This window comes from Pygocentrus nattereri, chromosome 20 (genome assembly GCF_015220715.1).
Source record: "Pygocentrus nattereri isolate fPygNat1 chromosome 20, fPygNat1.pri, whole genome shotgun sequence".
NCBI classification, from domain to species: domain Eukaryota; kingdom Metazoa; phylum Chordata; class Actinopteri; order Characiformes; family Serrasalmidae; genus Pygocentrus; species Pygocentrus nattereri.
Genome location: NC_051230.1, coordinates 36,139,609 through 36,156,907, shown reverse-complemented (window position 1 = coordinate 36,156,907; position 17,299 = coordinate 36,139,609). Strand labels below are relative to the sequence as shown.

The 17,299-nt window shown below is 44.1% G+C and overlaps 2 protein-coding genes across 2 annotated transcripts in view; one reads left to right on the top strand and one right to left on the bottom strand.

Annotated features, from left to right (window-relative positions):
* The window catches only part of LOC119261806, a 130,352-nt gene that overhangs the window by 79,544 nt on the left and 33,509 nt on the right, over nt 1–17,299 (bottom strand). The gene's annotated exons all lie outside the window — the stretch shown is intronic.
* Nucleotides 1–17,299, top strand: part of LOC119261819 — a 61,858-nt gene that overhangs the window by 28,768 nt on the left and 15,791 nt on the right. The gene's annotated exons all lie outside the window — the stretch shown is intronic.

The window sequence follows — 17,299 nt, the reverse complement described above, 5'->3', positions numbered from 1 at the left end:
AAACGTTTGTCAAAGTGAAGGACGTAAAGAGCCCACATGACTGAATTCACTCCATTGAGTATGTGAAGATGTGAAAATGTTAGTTTTAAATGCTGCATTCACTCTCCAGTCTATACAGTCTATATATGGGAACTGAACGTCCTGCTCTGAATTTACTGGATTTGTCCTGAGGTCGTTCTACAGCATCTCTAATGAGGTAAGGTCTCTCCACTGACTGGACAACTCCAGAAGGCAGATTTAGTTTGGAAGCCATTCTGTAGTAGATTCACTATGATGCCTGGGGATGGCGTCCTGCATTACTCAGACAGCCACAGTCAGTCATTCTTGAAGATCAGTCAAGGCCCATCATAATCATGATGCTCCCACCACCATACTTCACTGCTGTCGTGCTGTTTTCTTATTTACACCGAATGTAGTGCTGTGTGTTCTTCTCAAACCACTTTCATCTGTCCACTTGCTCATGCACATTAGCTCATGCTTTTCCCAATTTACACTGTGAATGTTTGCACGATGTTTGAAGGATATTAAAATAGCTTAAACAGCTCCTCAAACAAAAACACAGATTTACTGACTCAGATTTGTGTCTGTAGTCTCTAAACTTCCTCAGTGAGGCAGAACCACTGGTTTAGCTTTCTCGCTAAGCTAATGTTAGCCTCTAGTGTGTGTGACTCTAACTGTGTTGGGTCAGTGTGGGAGGTCCCAGCACGCTGCTGCACCACAAAACCTGTACGCCATTAGCGGTGGGCATGTTACTTCAGTCAGACTTGCAATAAATTAATAAGGAAAATATTTTTTAACATTAAACTTCCTGACAATAAACCAGTGACACTAATTATGCTGATACTGGAAGATTTTAATTCATATTTTAATGAGAAGTTCAGTGTCGGTGAGATTGATGATGAAATATTATAGTGATGGCAATGAATAATGAGGAGACTGAACATGTGTCTGTTTATTAGGAGTAGGAACGTTAGAACGCTCGGCTAAAGCGTTTGGGAAAAGGAGACTGAAACTGGGGAGCGATAGACTAGCAGCAGGGGGAGACAAACAGCAGGGGGCGGCTCTGATAAACAGCAGGTGATGCTCTGATAAACAGCAGGGGGCGCTCTCACTATATTCATACATAAAATTTATGGTTCTTTAGGTTTGTTTGGCCTTTTGTACATAAGTAGCTGTCTGGCTCACTTACTTGATTATTTTGACTGTGTTCAGGTTTCAGCTGTGCATGTATGGTCATTGCTACGAAACAGACATGACAGCTGACTGTTGACTTTGATCAAATAGGTTAAGGTTTTTTAACTGGACATAAGATGCTGTAAAATAAGACTCCTAAATCAAGATCACATTTGAATCTGTGATATGAATATATGAGAAGTCTTTTCTTAACCTCTCAGATCTTAAACAAAACAAAAAGAGAGGAACTTTCTATAGTACGACCCCAGAATCTAGACTTGTCTGAGGTTGTGCACCTGTTAGAGACTCGCTGTGTGTTATTCCTTGAGACAGAGGGCTGCTACAGACACTGAGGTGAAAAAGCTTGAAGATAAAAGTTGTTTGTGGTGTTAACATCATACCATTAGTTTGGCTAGTACGACCCCAATTCCAGGGAAGTCGGGACGTTGTGTAAAACATAAATAAAAACAGAATACGATGATTTGCTGTAACGTGAGACCAGGGTAGAATCCAATCGCAGGTTTATTGAGGATAAGGTTAAACAAATCCAAAAACATACAAACAGGGGAATCCAATAATCGTAGTCGGGGTACACAGAAGAAAGATCATCCAGAGGCATACAAACAAAGGGAAATCCTAAATCGTGGTCAGGTTCAAACAAAGCAAGGTCATACACAAAAAATACAGAGAAAGAAAACGCTTCGAAATGACTATGGGAAGACAAGACGTCATGAGGTGAGTACAGAGCAGCGTGCTTAAATACTGAGCTAATTACAGATGAGATGCAGGTGAGTGAGTGCTAGAACTGGGGCGAGAGTGACCTCCTGTGGGCAGGAGGGGTAACTGCAGGGCCAATAGTGACATTTGCAAATCTTTTTCAACCTATATTCAATTGAATACACTACAAAGACGAGATATTTAATGTTCAAACGGATAAACTTTATTGTTTTTTGCAAATATTCACTCATTTTGAATTTGAAGCCTGCAACACTTTCCAAAGAAGTTGGGACAGGGGAAACTGGGAGAGTTGAGGAATGCTCAAAAAACACCTGTTTGGAACATTCCACAGGTGAACAGGTTAATTGGAGTGTCATGATTGGGTATAAAGGGAGCATCCCTGAAAGGCTCAGTCGCTCACAAGCAAGGACGGGCGAGGTTCGCCACTTTGTGAACAACTGCGTGAGCAAATAGTCCAACAGTTTAAGAACAACGTTTCTCAACATGCAACTGCAAGGAATTTAGGGATTAACAGGAGACCATTACTTGCAACGGGGTTGGGGGTGCAGACAAACCCAGCACAGCAAGCAGGCATCCAGCCATATTCGGCGCTGATCACAGGCCCGACATGCCACACCGGGGGGGTAAAAGCGGCGAAGGCGTTGGGGGAGGCCTGGAGAAGAAGAGAGAACCTTTGCCTGGCATCCCAGTCCAGGTGTCTCAGTCCACAGAGTTTTATGGCGATAACACAGCAAGTTGCCATGGAGACAACCTTGATCGGGTCCCAGGCAGAGTCAACAATCAGCAGGAGTCTGGGGAAATGGGGGAAGGGATAAAAGAGCATCTTGCTGCAGTGATCTTCTGGAGGAATTTGTTGTTCCAGCAGTGGCCTTGGCCAAGGCCAGTGCCGATACAGGGAGCCGAAAGCAGATTAAGATTTGGGCTTCGGGTGAGCAGTCGCATTTTCACGACTACTCACAGAGTCCATTTTGTTCACCCAAACAATCCATTTTCCTTTGCAAAAGGTTCTCCACAATGTTATCCATATTGCGGTTTATGGTCACAGTCTGAGTGCTGACAGCTCTGCCCACCACGGCAATCATGTCGGGCAGCTTTAAGGGGCCGTGGACAGCGGTCCTCATTTCTCGATTCTCATGATAAACCAGGGCAATGCCTAATCCAATCAGTAAAACACCTGTAATCATGGTCCCGTATAGGTAGATGTCCTCAATATCCTACATGGAAAGAGTCGCCAGGCACACGAGTCGGCACCTCTCTCACGCGTCCATCGTGTAGCCAGCTGCAAACATTCTGGCAGGACAGGCTGGTTCCCCCGAACCCGGACTTCTCGTCAAGAAGATGGTGTCAATTGTGTTGAGAGACCATTTGATCAAATCCATTTTCCTTAGTTTGAAGAACAGTGCGGAGAGAGTCTCTCAAGTGTAGACAATAGACTATACATAACCGTAGAAGCGAAGCAGGAGAGATAAGGGAGAGGAGAGGGAAAAAGTGTGACCACCTTTGTTGAGAGCCAAACGAGAAGAATCAAGTAACCCACGGGTGATATGACTTCAGACCCAGTTGAAACTAAGAGAATTTTTTTTTTTTATTATTCCAACCTCTACCTGTCAGAAAGGCCCCTGAACCTTTCAGAGTTACACCATTGTCTGGACTCATCGAGTTACCATGACATTGTTGAGACTCTGGCTGAGGACATAGGTAGACCTATTTCCACCCTAGTGATACAACAGGCAATGAGGTCACTCCAGAAAGGAAAATCCCCTGGGCCTCGTGTTTTCACAGTGGAATTCTAAAAAGCTTTTTTTCTTCTCCTGATTTTGACAAGGTTATACAAAAACTCCTTTAGCAAAGGCAGACTTCCACCAACCATATCTACAGTGACTATTTCTCTTTTACTCAAAAAAGACAGAGACCCTACCCTTTGTAGTAGTTATACATCTGTATCGCTCTTAAACGTAGTTTTCAAAATTCTGGCCAAAGTTCTCCGTCATTGCCTCCAGCTGATGATGCTAGACCTCAGTGCTTCTGACCAAACAGGCTTCATACAGGGGAGACATTCATTCTTTAACACCAGGACACTCAATGTTCTTTACTCCCCTTCATCTAATTCTGGAGTTGTAGTGTCCCTTGATGCTGAAAAAACCTTTGATAGGGTGGTACTGGGCTTTCTGTTCATCATTCTAGTCAAATTAGGTTTTGACGCCAATTTTAATTGTTGTTTTTGACTCGAGTACACTGACCCAACCGGTGCCATTTATACCAACAGTATGCAGTCACCACATCTTCCTCTCTTCCATGGGACATGCCAAGGATGCCCACTATCACCCCTGCTTTTGAAATGAAATGAAATTAAATGAACCTTTATTGTCATTACACATTGTACTTGTACATTTGCGCAACGAAATTGGTTTGCAGCCCCCCCTCCCCTCTTGGTGCAATAGAAATAGAAAAGTTTAAATATAAAATAGAAAAGTTTTAAAATATAAACAAATTAAATAACAGATTAGAGCTACGGTTAACTATACAGGTGTAAGCATAAATTAACTAAGCTCTCCTATGAGAGCTTTTCTATTTGGTGATAGAGCCCTTAGCAGTCTGACCTTGTAGCCAGGAAAGATGTTAAAGCGTTACGCGTTATAGTGCAGTCCATTAACTTTTCCTCTATGCAGATGATCTTCTTTACATTTCTAACCCCATTTCTTCCCTTCCCCAATACTGGAAATCTTGGATCAGTCTAAATTCAAATCTCTGGTACAGTTTGAATTTGGAAAAAGGAAGCTAATTTTTGTTAACTCCTCAGCCAGTCTTACATTTACAGCATTTGGCAGACGATCTTATCCAGAGCGACTTACAAGAAGTGCTTTGTCTATCTAGAGAAAGTATCTTTGCTAGTTACCAATAGGCTAGAGAAAGACAGGCTTGAGCTCAGATACTGCTAAAAACAAAATGTCACTGTTGATACCGAGAGAAAAGGAACAGAGTTGAACACAGGACCGTGCAATACACTACATTACAATACAATACACAGTGCAATACAATAAAATACCATATAAGTGCAGTAAAATATAATGTAATCAATACTTAATTCCATACTCATTTAAATGCTGTGTAAAGAGATGTGTCTTCAGTTGGTGTTTGACGACAGCAAGAGACTCCGCTGTATGGACAGCCAGGGGGAGTTCATTCCACCACCTGGGCTCCAGTACAGAGAACATTCTTGATGCTTGTCTTCCACGCGCCTTGAAGGATGGCGGGTCAAGCCGAGCTGTACTCGAAGGGCTCGTGGTTCAGTTCGAGATTTCACCATTGTCATCAGGTTGGTAGGGGCTGGTCTGTTTTTGGCTTTGTAGGCATCATTAGGGTTTAAATCTGATGCAGCTACAGGAAGCCAGTGAAGGGAGCGCAGCAGTGGGGTGACGTGGCTGAACTTGGGCAGATTGAAGACGAGCCGTGCGGAACAATCAGAGAGTTCTTGAATGAGATGGCAAGATCATGATGAGGACCTGTAGTTGCAGGGATCAGCTCAGTTTTGCTAGGATTGAGCTTCAGGTGGTGAGCTGCCATCCATGAAAAGATGTCAGACAGACATGCCGAGATGCGACTGGAAACCTGTGTCAGAGGGTGAGAAAGAAAGCATTCCCTAAAAGATAGCATCAGAGGGATTGAAGTATTTGGAAATGTTCTTCACCAACATGTCCATTGACCTTTTCTCCAAAAAATGTTTCTTTAGCGGCTGCTGGAGAAATTTACATTAGACATAGTCGGGGGTGGGCCTGTCTTCCATAATCATTTACAGGCTGCGTCAGCTTGATTAAAATGGTCACCCGTCCAAGATTTTTACATACTTTTCCACATGTCCTGAATATATAATACAATTCTCCATCTTTTCTCAGTCTTGTACTGACAGTGACCCAAACCAAAGCGAAAGGCTAACTACTAAAGAAATCCCAGATACTAAACAGAAGCCTGTGTGAGTACACCAAGCATTTACAGCATCTTCAATGCTGTACTGAACGTTCAGAGTGAATCCTGATCTGAGCTGAGTTCAGGCTACACGACTCATAAAGGTTCAAAGGTTCAGAACAGAGGAATCAAACTGGGTTCCTTCCAGACCACAGCTCTGCAGAGTTTAGCGTTCCTCCTTATTAAACACACCTGAGTTAACTGATCAGCTCATTAACAAGTTCTTCATCAGCTGAATTCAGAGAGCTAGAAGATGGAGAACACTGACCTCTGCAGAGCTGACAGCCTGAAGGAACCCAGTTTATAGAACATCTTCTTACTAGAACACTCTAGAACACATCAAAGGAGCTTCATTATCACAATCAAATCATCAACACCCCAAATTCTGTAATACATGTGAATACAATGAAATCAGGCCTGAATGTTCTGCAGAGCTTCCCACAGAGCTTAGTCACTAAGCTGCAAGTAACAAGTAAGTCTCAAGTCTTGACACTTAAGTCCCAAGTCCTAATCTTCAAGTCTTAAACAAGTCAGTCTGTATGCTTCAGCTAATTTTAGGCCATTTTAAGTTAAGTGATACTTTTTTGATCCCACAAACGGGGAAATTCCACCTCCGTATTTAGCCCATCCGTGAAGTGAAACACCCACATACACACTAGTGAACACACACACTAGGGGGCAGTGAGCACACTTGCCCGGAGCGGTGGGCAGCCCTATCCACGGCACCCGGGGAGCAGTTGGGGGTTAGGCGTCTTGCTCAAGGACACCTCAGTCATAGTCATGGACTGTCGGCCCTGGGGATCAAACCGACGACCTTCCGGTCACAGAAGCTCCCTAACCTCCAGCCCACGACTGCCCCAAACACTGAATAATGGAAAAAGTACTACAGTCTTTTAATGACAGTATGTTAGCAGTGTGTGGCTCTTTATTTTGTTTTTCCTTTTTGCTTTGCACCCTTCCAACTAAAATATAAAATCCATGGTACACACATAACCATAACAGCTGTACTATATACACAGTATCAGTGCAACTACACATCAAAAGAATTTATTATAGTACTTATAGGAGAGGGAGAGCGAGGGATGGAGAGAGAGGGGGAGAGAGAGAGAGAGGGCGGGAGGGAGAGGGAGGGAGGGAGGGGGGAGAGAGAGAGAGAGGGGGAGAGAGAGATACAGAGAGGGAGGGAGAGAGGGAGAGAGAGAGGTGGAGAGAGAGAGAGCAAGAGAGAGAGAGAGAGAGAGGGAGAGAGAGAGGGAGGGAGGGAGAGAGAGATAGAGAGAGAGGGAGAGAGAGACAGATAAAACACCTGGCCATATATTTACTGGCCTGTGGAAATTCACAGTCGAAGTTTTAAGAGTCTTTAAATCCTCTGAAGGTTCATTCGACTCCAGGAGGGATATAACTGCGCTATCACTCCGCGCCGCATCACCGTGAGACTGTCTGCGTTCATGAGCGGAAGGAAAAGTAGTTCCTCCTAGTTGGAGTTGGTCTGTTTATGATCTGTGGGGTTTGTGTGGTGAAGGATCCGCCCAGCTGGACTTCGCTCTGTGCTTCACTTCCTGAAGGGAAACCGATAGTAACTCTCCGGCGTGACGCGCGTTCAGAGCGAGCAGAAGAGCGGAGATAAGCGGGTTTATCCTCCTGCAGGGTGAGTGATCTCCAGGCAGCACTGCCTCTCCGCGCTGGCGCCGATTCTACAGCAGGTAAACTCTGTTTAAGGTCAACACACCGCGCTGCGTCCACTGCAGGTCCGGATCCGGACCCTTACTGTGGGAAGTGGCCGCTGAGCTGCGGCTGTAGCAGCTCGGAGAACTGCTGACCATTAAACACGGAGAATTACTGACCACTGTTCCAATACCTGTCCATAACTCAGTGTTACTGATTATTTTTGACCGGGTGTGTGAACATCTGACCTATCTTCACTGAAGTCCGGAGCTTCTCTGTGAAGCTCAGTGCTTCTTCTGGCCAGTCTGCTTTATATCCAGTGCTGTATAGAGGACAGGGAGTACGTTAACCACTGAGCTATTCTGGATGCAGCTTAGGAGTGTTTATAAGGAGAATAACAGAGAAGAAAAGTAGTTCCTGAACTCTGTAAAATGCTGGGCTGAAAGCACCCAAACTGGGTTATTTGGTCCTCCAGCACTAGGTAGATACCGAGCAGAACACATGCCGGGTTACTTTAACCCAACTGGGTTATTTGGTCCTCCAGCACTGGGTAGATCCTGAACAGAACACATGCCGGGTTACTTTAACCCAAGTGGGTTATTTGGTCCTCCAGCACTGGGTAGATACCGAGCAGAACACATGCTGGGTGACTTTAACCCAACTGGGTTATTTGGTCCTCCAGCACTGGGTAGATCCTGAACACAACACATGCCGGGTTACTTTAACCCAACTGGGTTATTTGGTCCTCCAGCACTGGGTAGATACCGAGCAGAACACATGCCGGGTTACTTTAACCCAACTGGGGTATTTGGTCCTCCAGCACTGGGTAGATACCGAGCAGAACACATGCCGGGTTACTTTAACCCAACTGGGTTATTTGGTCCTCCAGCACTGGGTAGATCCTGAACAGAACACATGCCGGGTTACTTTAACCCAACTGGGTTATTTGGTCCTCCAGCACTGGGTAGATACCGAGCAGAACACATGCCGGGTTACTTTAACCCAACTGGGTTATTTGGTCCTCCAGCACTGGGTAGATCCTGAACAGAACACATGCCGGGTTACTTTAACCCAACTGGGTTATTTGGTCCTCCAGCACTGGGTAGATACCGAGCAGAACACATGCTGGGTTACTTTAACCCAACTGGGTTATTTGGTCCTCCAGCACTGGGTAGATCCTGAACAGAACACATGCTGGGTTACTTTAACCCAACTGGGTTATTTGGTCCTCCAGCACTGGGTAGATCCTGAACAGAACACATGCCGGGTTACTTTAACCCAACTGGGTTATTTGGTCCTCCAGCACTGGGTAGATCCTGACCAGAACACATGCCGGATTACATTAACCCAACTGGGGTATTTGGTCCTCCAGCACTGGGTAGATACCGAGCAGAACACATGCTGGATTACTTTAACCCAACTGGGTTATTTGGTCCTCCAGCACTGGGTAGATCCTGAACAGAACACATGCCGGGTTACTTTAACCCAACTGGGTTATTTGGTCCTCCAGCACTGGGTAGATACCGAGCAGAACACATGCTGGGTTACTTTAACCCAACTGGGTTATTTGGTCCTCCAGCACTGGGTAGATCCTGAACAGAACACATGCTGGGTTACTTTAACCCAACTGGGTTATTTGGTCCTCCAGCACTGGGTAGATCCTGACCAGAACACATGCCGGATTACATTAACCCAACTGGGGTATTTGGTCCTCCAGCACTGGGTAGATACCGAGCAGAACACATGCTGGATTACTTTAACCCAACTGGGTTATTTGGTCCTCCAGCACTGGGTAGATCCTGAACAGAACACATGCCGGGTTACTTTAACCCAACTGGGTTATTTGGTCCTCCAGCACTGGGTAGATCCTGAACAGAACACATGCCGGGTTACTTTAACCCAACTGGGTTATTTGGTCCTCCAGCACTGGGTAGATCCTGAACAGAACACATGCCGGGTTACTTTAACCCAACTGGGTTATTTGGTCCTCCAGCACTGGGTAGATACCGAGCAGAACACATGCTGGGTTACTTTAACCCAACTGGGTTATTTGGTCCTCCAGCACTGGGTAGATCCTGAACAGAACACATGCTGGGTTACTTTAACCCAACTGGGTTATTTGGTCCTCCAGCACTGGGAAGATACCGAGCAGAACACATGCTGGGTTACTTTAACCCAACTGGGTTATTTGGTCCTCCAGCTCTGGGTAGATCCTAAACAGAACACATGCCGGGTTACTTTAACCCAACTGGGTTTTTGGTCCTCCAGCACTGGGTAGATCCTGAACAGAACACATGCCGGGTTACTTTAACCCAACTGGGTTATTTGGTCCTCCAGCACTGGGTAGATCCTGAACAGAACACATGCCGGGTTACTTTAACCCAACTGGGTTATTTGGTCCTCCAGCACTGGGTAGAACCTGAACAGAACACATGCCGGGTTACTTTAACCCAACTGGGTTATTTGGTCCTCCAGCACTGGGTAGATCCTGAACAGAACACATGCCGGGTTACTTTAACCCAACTGGGTTATTTGGTCCTCCAGCACTGGGTAGATCCTGAACAGAACACATGCCGGGTTACTTTAACCCAACTGGGTTATTTGGTCCTCCAGCACTGGGTAGATCCTGAACAGAACACATGCCGGGTTACTTTAACCCAACTGGGTTATTTGGTCCTCCAGCACTGGGTAGATCCTGAACAGAACACATGCCGGGTTACTTTAACCCAACTGGGTTATTTGGTCCTCCAGCACTGGGTAGATCCTGAACAGAACACATGCCGGGTTACTTTAACCCAACTGGGTTATTTGGTCCTCCAGCACTGGGTAGATTCCGAGCAGAAGACAACTGGGTGGGTTAATGGGCTGTTACAGTGACCCAGTTCTGGGGTCTGTTTATGCACAATGCCGGGTTAATTTTACTGTGGATGTTGTTTTTCTCAGTTGATCTATGAACAGGAATAATGAGAAGAAGAACATTTGGAATGATCATAATTCAGACTATAGATTCTTTTTGACATTTTATTAGTTATAATTCAATTAACTACTGAAAACAGTGCAGACACCAAGTCTTTGTTGTGCATGTTTTTTATTATTGTCTAGTTATTATTCAGTGACAGTTAAAAGCTTTTTTGTGGTTCCCCCTTCTCCAGGTTCCAGGTTTTGTTGTTCCCCGTGTGTGTGTGACTGACTCTAACTCAGTGTGTCCGGTCAGTGTGTGTGACTGACTCTAACTCAGTGTGTCCGGTCAGTGTGTGTGACTGACTCTAACTCAGTGTGTCTGGTCAGTGTGTGTGACTGACTCTAACTCAGTGTGTCTGGTCAGTGTGTGTGACTGACTCTAACTCAGTGTGTTCGGTCAGTGTGTGTGACTGACTCTAACTCAGTGTGTCTGGTCAGTGTGTGTGACTGACTCTAACTCAGTGTGTCTGGTCAGTGTGTGTGACTGACTCTAACTCAGTGTGTCCGGTCAGTGTGTGTGACTGACTCTAACTCAGTGTGTCCGGTCAGTGTGTGTGACTGACTCTAGCTCAGTGTGTCCAGTCAGTGTGTGTGAGGTACCAGCACACTGCTGTGCCACAAAAATATATTTACCAAATAACATTGCAATTATGATGATACTGGAAGATTTTATTCATATTTCATAGAGAAGTTCAGTGTCGGTGAGGTGAGACAGTCCAAAATCACTATGGTTCAGGTGGATACCGGCATATTATGTGTTTTTGTGATGATTTAAATGCAAATTTTAATAACTAAGTTAAAGTACCCATGTCTTCACTTTTTAAAGAAAAAAAAATACATAAAAAGGTATTGTCAGGACTCAGAGCTCCCCATCCTTAGCCCACAAGTCCTGGACGATGTGGAAAAAAACTTTACTAATTAATTAATGTTAAGTTAAAATTTTAATTCTAATTGAATCTGTTCTCTGATGCAGAAAAAGTATTAAAGTATGTTCTAATGTAAAAAAGGGTAACAAATAAAACAAATAAAAAAATAGAAAAAGCATTCTTTCACAAAAGTCAAAGACGGATGAAAAACCAAACTTCAGCCGTAGGTTTCTTTTTTGAAGCACGGAAAGAGGTCCCTTCATCGTTTATTACGTTCTAAGTGACGAGATGGCTCCCGGAAAGCCACAATGTACAGACAATACAAATGCATTTCATCTTACAATCAAAACTGAGCAACCTTATCACCCCTCCCTGGGCAATTTCTTCGCCCCTTCTTCTTAAATGTCCCTTGACCCGAGTTCTGGTTCCCAATATATCTCATTTTCCTGAGAAATCTGGTAACCCTTATTCCTCACCCAGCTCAAGATATGTTTTTTTATTCATTTTCTCTGCCTTGTTTTATCAGACCTCCCTATTCTCCATGTGTCCGTTGTTTGTAACACTTTCTTATTAATTTGGCTCAAAGACCGGTTCTTACCAACCCTAATCAGCTAGCCTTCCTATTCCCAGCTAACTTCTACTGTAAAAGCAAAGTTTCTCACTCTGTCAGACTTTCCAGAAGTCTTCCTAGTACAAAGGCTCCTTTCATTACACTACCCTGCTCTGTGTCTGGAGTGGAGGTCACTCCATTCCATATATGGAAATGTTAGGCCTGCTCTTCCGGTCCCAGTCTGCCTGCCTCAGTTAAATGCTTATAGGCCTGTCTGTCTGTTTTAGTGCTTATAACTCTATTTTTAATCATTTCCAAGCTAATGATTATTACAAAACTTTTATTAATTTAGGGTTCAAGGACAGATGTCTTCAAAAACAACAATAACAACAACAATAATAATAACAACAAAGAGCATTTATAAACAAACATGTTCCCTATGAAGAGTTCTGAGCTCTCAGTACGGAATAAGTAACTTACCTTTAAACCACTAACACTGCTTTACTCTCTTATTCTGTTTTCATTATTATTATTATTATTATTATTATTAATGATATAATTGTACACTGTGTAATTTAAAGCGAGTAGAAAAGAAAGAAAGTAGCAGTAAATTTTCTGTGATCTTAGATGGAACAGTAAGTCAGGCTGGAGGAGGATTTCAAAGAGGCTTCACTTTTCTCACAAAGGAAATCCTGAAACAGGAAGCAGCAGAAACAGCAGAGAAACAGTGAAAACAGAACCATCACCAGTGTTTTTAACCAGTGTTTGGAAGCAGAGTTTGGAAGTTCACCTGGGTGTATTCAGGGGAGGAGTACCAGTCAGTTTGACAGGTTCAACTTATAGTAAACCACAATCTGTAGAAGATTTGGACCAGTTAAAAAAAATAAAGCTAAAAGGTCTTACCCCATGAGCTGATTGATGATACCTAATGCTGCTATGACAACACAGGACAACCATAAACCACAGACCCCAGTACAGGGCAGAGGACAGCGCTACTTTGGGCATTCCAGGAGGTTAGTCGAGTCACTGTATCAGACAAGATTGTTCTAGACTTATTTAAAAATTTGCATCAAACTTATGTTTTCTCACATTTATACTTCCAAAGGGCTGTTTTGCTTTGGAGGCAGTATGCATTAAGAGATGCTCTGTGGGTTTGCTCTCTACATGTTTGCCAGAATGTTATATTTAGCTTCTCATTCAGGGACCATATATTATGTGAATGAACAGGCACTTTCTGGTGATAGTATTTGTCCAAACTAGATGTGTTTATATGTGTATATAACTGTTCATCGGCTCTGACAATGAAAACATCAGACCAATCAGGTACCCCCCCCCCCTCCGTGTGGTAGCTTTCTCTCCTGCCATGGGCTTACGGTAACAGGCCACGATACAGGCCTAAACACAATACCACGGTCTTCCCCTCCGTTCCGTAAATGAGAGGAGGATAACCTACTGGTGTCAGGGTTTGCTGAATGGGCACTCACCTACAGCTTAAAAATGAGATGTCCAATCCGGGTCACGGCACCACTGAAGAATTTCAAACCCACGTGATCCAGGGGGCTCGATCTGTTGTCTGGACAAGTGAAGTTTATCCGTTGCGTGCACAGGTCTCAGACACCCAGCTAGCCCGTAAGACATTGGACTGAGACAGTTTTATAGCTGGCCTGATGCCAAGATTAGGCCCAGCTTATACTGGACAAGTAACAGGTGTGACAAACATAGCCATGTAGGTGTAAACACAAAATAGGCAGCCTAAAATAATCTTTAGCACATTCACACAGACACAGAATGTATAACACAGTCGTAATCCAGCCGGTTCTAGTTTAAGCAGTTTGTCCATGTACTGTGAACTTTTGGTGGTTCTTTACTCAGTACATTAATATATTAAACAGGTTTATCACATTTCATAGACAGGCCTGAGAGAAAAAGGTGCTTTGGACTTTTAGTTATGTGTTATGTACACATAGTTGATGAGTATGTCACACAAACAGAAAAATAAGAATACAAAAACAACCCCAATTCCAAAAAAGTTGAAACAATGTGTAAAATGTTAATAAAGTTAAATAAAAACAGAAAGCAATGCTTTGCAAATCTCATAGACCCATATTTTATTCACAGTAGAACTCAGAGCACATATCAGATGTTGAAAGTAAGATGTTTTAACATATCATAAAAAACATTAACTCATTTAGAACTTGACAGCAGAAACACATCTCAGAAAAAGTTGGACAGGAGCAACAAAAGGCTGGGGACGTTGTACTAATAAAAACACAGCTGGAGGAGCAGTTTGGAACTAACTTGCAGGACTGAGTATAAAAAGAATATTTCAGAGAGGCAGAGTATCTAATAAGCAGAGATGGGCAGAGGTTCAACAACCTGAGAAAAACCATATGTTTATAACTGTATGTCTATAAATTGTGAAACAATTTCAGAAAAATGTTCCTCAGTGTAAAGCTGTGTTTTAAATATCCCACCATCTACAGTACATAATATCAAAAGATTCAGGGAATCTGGAGAAATCCCTGTTCGCAAGGAACAAGGTTGATGGTCAGTATTGGATGCTCATGATCTTCGGACCCTCAGATGGCACTGCATTAAAAATAAGCCTGTTCTGAACAAACATCAATTTTGGCGTTTACTGCCATTATCACTCTTGGGCAGCGTGACCGCCATAAAAATGGTTTTCTTACCTCAAATACTATATGTTTTTCAACGATTACCAATATTTATACCCAAATCGTTTTGGAAAAACCTAAATTCATATTGAAAAAAAAAAACAGGAAGCACCTACTTTTAATATATGGTTAGCAGAACTGACATGTATGCTACATCTAGAGAGAATATGATATATTTTAAAAAGCAACGTGACCGTATTTGAGAACCTTTGGAGCCCATTTATTTCCTACTTGAAAGACAACTGACTGTAATAGGAAAGGAGGTTTGGTTGGATGCGTGCAGCAGGGTGGGGGATAGGATGAGGGGAAGCTTGTGCATTGTTGAAGGTTGATGTCCCGTCTTCGTTTTTGTATTTTGTAATCTTGAAGCAACTGTACTATAACGCAGTATGTTGTACACTGTCCATACTATGCTTCTCAATAACCAGATTAAACAAAAAATAGGCCTGTTCTGTACCGGAAATCACTGCATGGGCTCAGAAACACTTCCAGAAATCACTGTCTGTGAACACAGTTCGCCGTGCAATCCACAAGTGCAAGTTAAAGCTGTATTTTACAAAGAGGAAGCCACAATCCAGAAACGCTGCTGCCTTCTCTGGGCCAAAGCTCCTTTAAAATAGACTGAGGCAAAATGGAAAACTGTTCTGTGGTCAGAAGGATCAAAATTTGAAATTCTTTTTGGAAACGATGGATGCTGTGTCCTGCAGACTCAAGAAGAGATGGACCATCCAGCTTGTTATCTGCCCACAGTTCGAAAGCCTGCATCTCTGATGCTCTGGGGTTGCATTAGTGCCTATGGGCAGCTTGCACATCTGGAAAGGCTCTATCAATGCTGAACACTATATGGAGGTTTTAGAACAGCATATTCCCCATCCAGATAGTATCTCTTTAAGGGAAGGCCTTGCATATTTCAGCAAGACAGTGATAAACCACTTGCTGCATCCATCACAACAGCATGGCTTCGCAGAAAAAGAGTCCTGGTGCTGCACTGACCTGCCTGCACTCCAGAATTTTCACCAATAGAAAACATTTAGTGCATCATGAAACAAAAAATCACGCAAAGAACATCCAGGACTGTCAAGCAGCTAGAACCCTACATCGGACAAGAATGGGACAACATTCCTCTCCCAAAACTCCAGCAACTGCTCTCCTCACTTCCTAGACCTTTATAGACTGCTGTTGAAAGAAAAGGGGGATGCCATACAATGGTAGACACGGAAATAGATTTGTACAAAGAAAAGAAATATTTTACTTTGACTTTCACTATTCTGTGTTACACCAGGAGTAACTTTCATATCTAATCCACTGTTTCTCCTTTCATGTGCTCAAGTTCTACACAAAAGAAACATCACTGTAAGACGCTGCTGAGCATTCTCATGAGCCTTAATGCAGTTTTACTCTGCGTCATTTTAAATCAGTGGCAAACACAGATGTATTAGAAATGATTACTAAATAAATCAGCAAGAACGAAACTTCTATTCTAATCAGGCTTTAGAAGGAGAGCTTTAAAGAACTAGAACAAGAACTGCTACACTGACCCATCTGAAGTTCAGAACAGGTGGTGTTTAGATGCAGGTGATTTCTTATTCATTGATCTTTATGTGTCTTTGTTAGGATTCCTGTTGTAGTCGAGCCATGCAGTCCTGCAGTTCAGCTCTCTGTGTCCTGATCTTACTGATCACCACATTCACTGCTGGTAAGTTCTGCACTGCTCTTACAGATGTTTTACAAGTCAGATTTTCTGTTACTCACTGAGTTTGGATCACCACCTTATCGTGGTGGAGGGGTTTGCGTGCTTGAATGATCTTAGGAGCTATGTTGTCTGGAGCAAAAGCTCCTGGTAGGGTCTCCCATGGCAAACTGGTCCTAGGTGACAGGTCAGACAAAGTGTGATCCATAATAACCCCTATGAAGACACAAAAACAGGATTTGTGTACCCTGCCCGGAACAGGGTTACCGGGGCCCCACCCTGGAGCCAGGCCTGGGGGAGGGGCTCGCCAGCGAGCGTCTGGTGGCCGGGCATTTACTCATGGTGCCCGGCCGGGCCCAGCCCGAAGGAGTTACATGAGTCCCCCCTCCCATCGACCCACCACCAATGGGAGGGGCAGTAGTAGGGGTTCGGTGCGTTGTGGATTGGGCAGTGTCCGAAGGCGTGGGCCTTGGCGTTCTGATCCTCGGTTGCTGAAACTGGCTTTTGGAACTTGGAACGTTACCTCACTGGCGGGGAAGGAGCCTGAGTTGGTGCGCGAGGTTGAGAGATACCGGCTAGATATAGTCGGGCTCACCTCAACACACAGCTTGGGCTCTGGGTCCAATCTCCTTGAGAGGGGCTGGACTTTATTCTTTTCTGGAGTTGCCCATGGTGAGAGGCGGCAGGCAGGTGTGGGCTTTCTCATAGCCCCTCGACTCGGTGCCTGAATGTTGGGGTTTTCTCCGGTGGACGAGAGGGTAGCTTCCCTATGCCTTCGGGTTGGGGAACGGGTCCTGACTGTTGTCTGTGCTTATGCACCGAACAGCAGTTCAGAGTACCCAGCCTTCTTAGAGTCCTTGGGAAGGGTGCTTGAAAGTGCTCCTCCTGGAGACTCTATTGTCCTACTGGGGGACTTCAACGCTCAGGTGGGCAATGACAGTGAGACCTGGAGGGGTGTGATTGGGAGGAATGGCCTCTCTGATCTGAACCCGAGTGGTGTTCAGTTTTTGGACTTCTG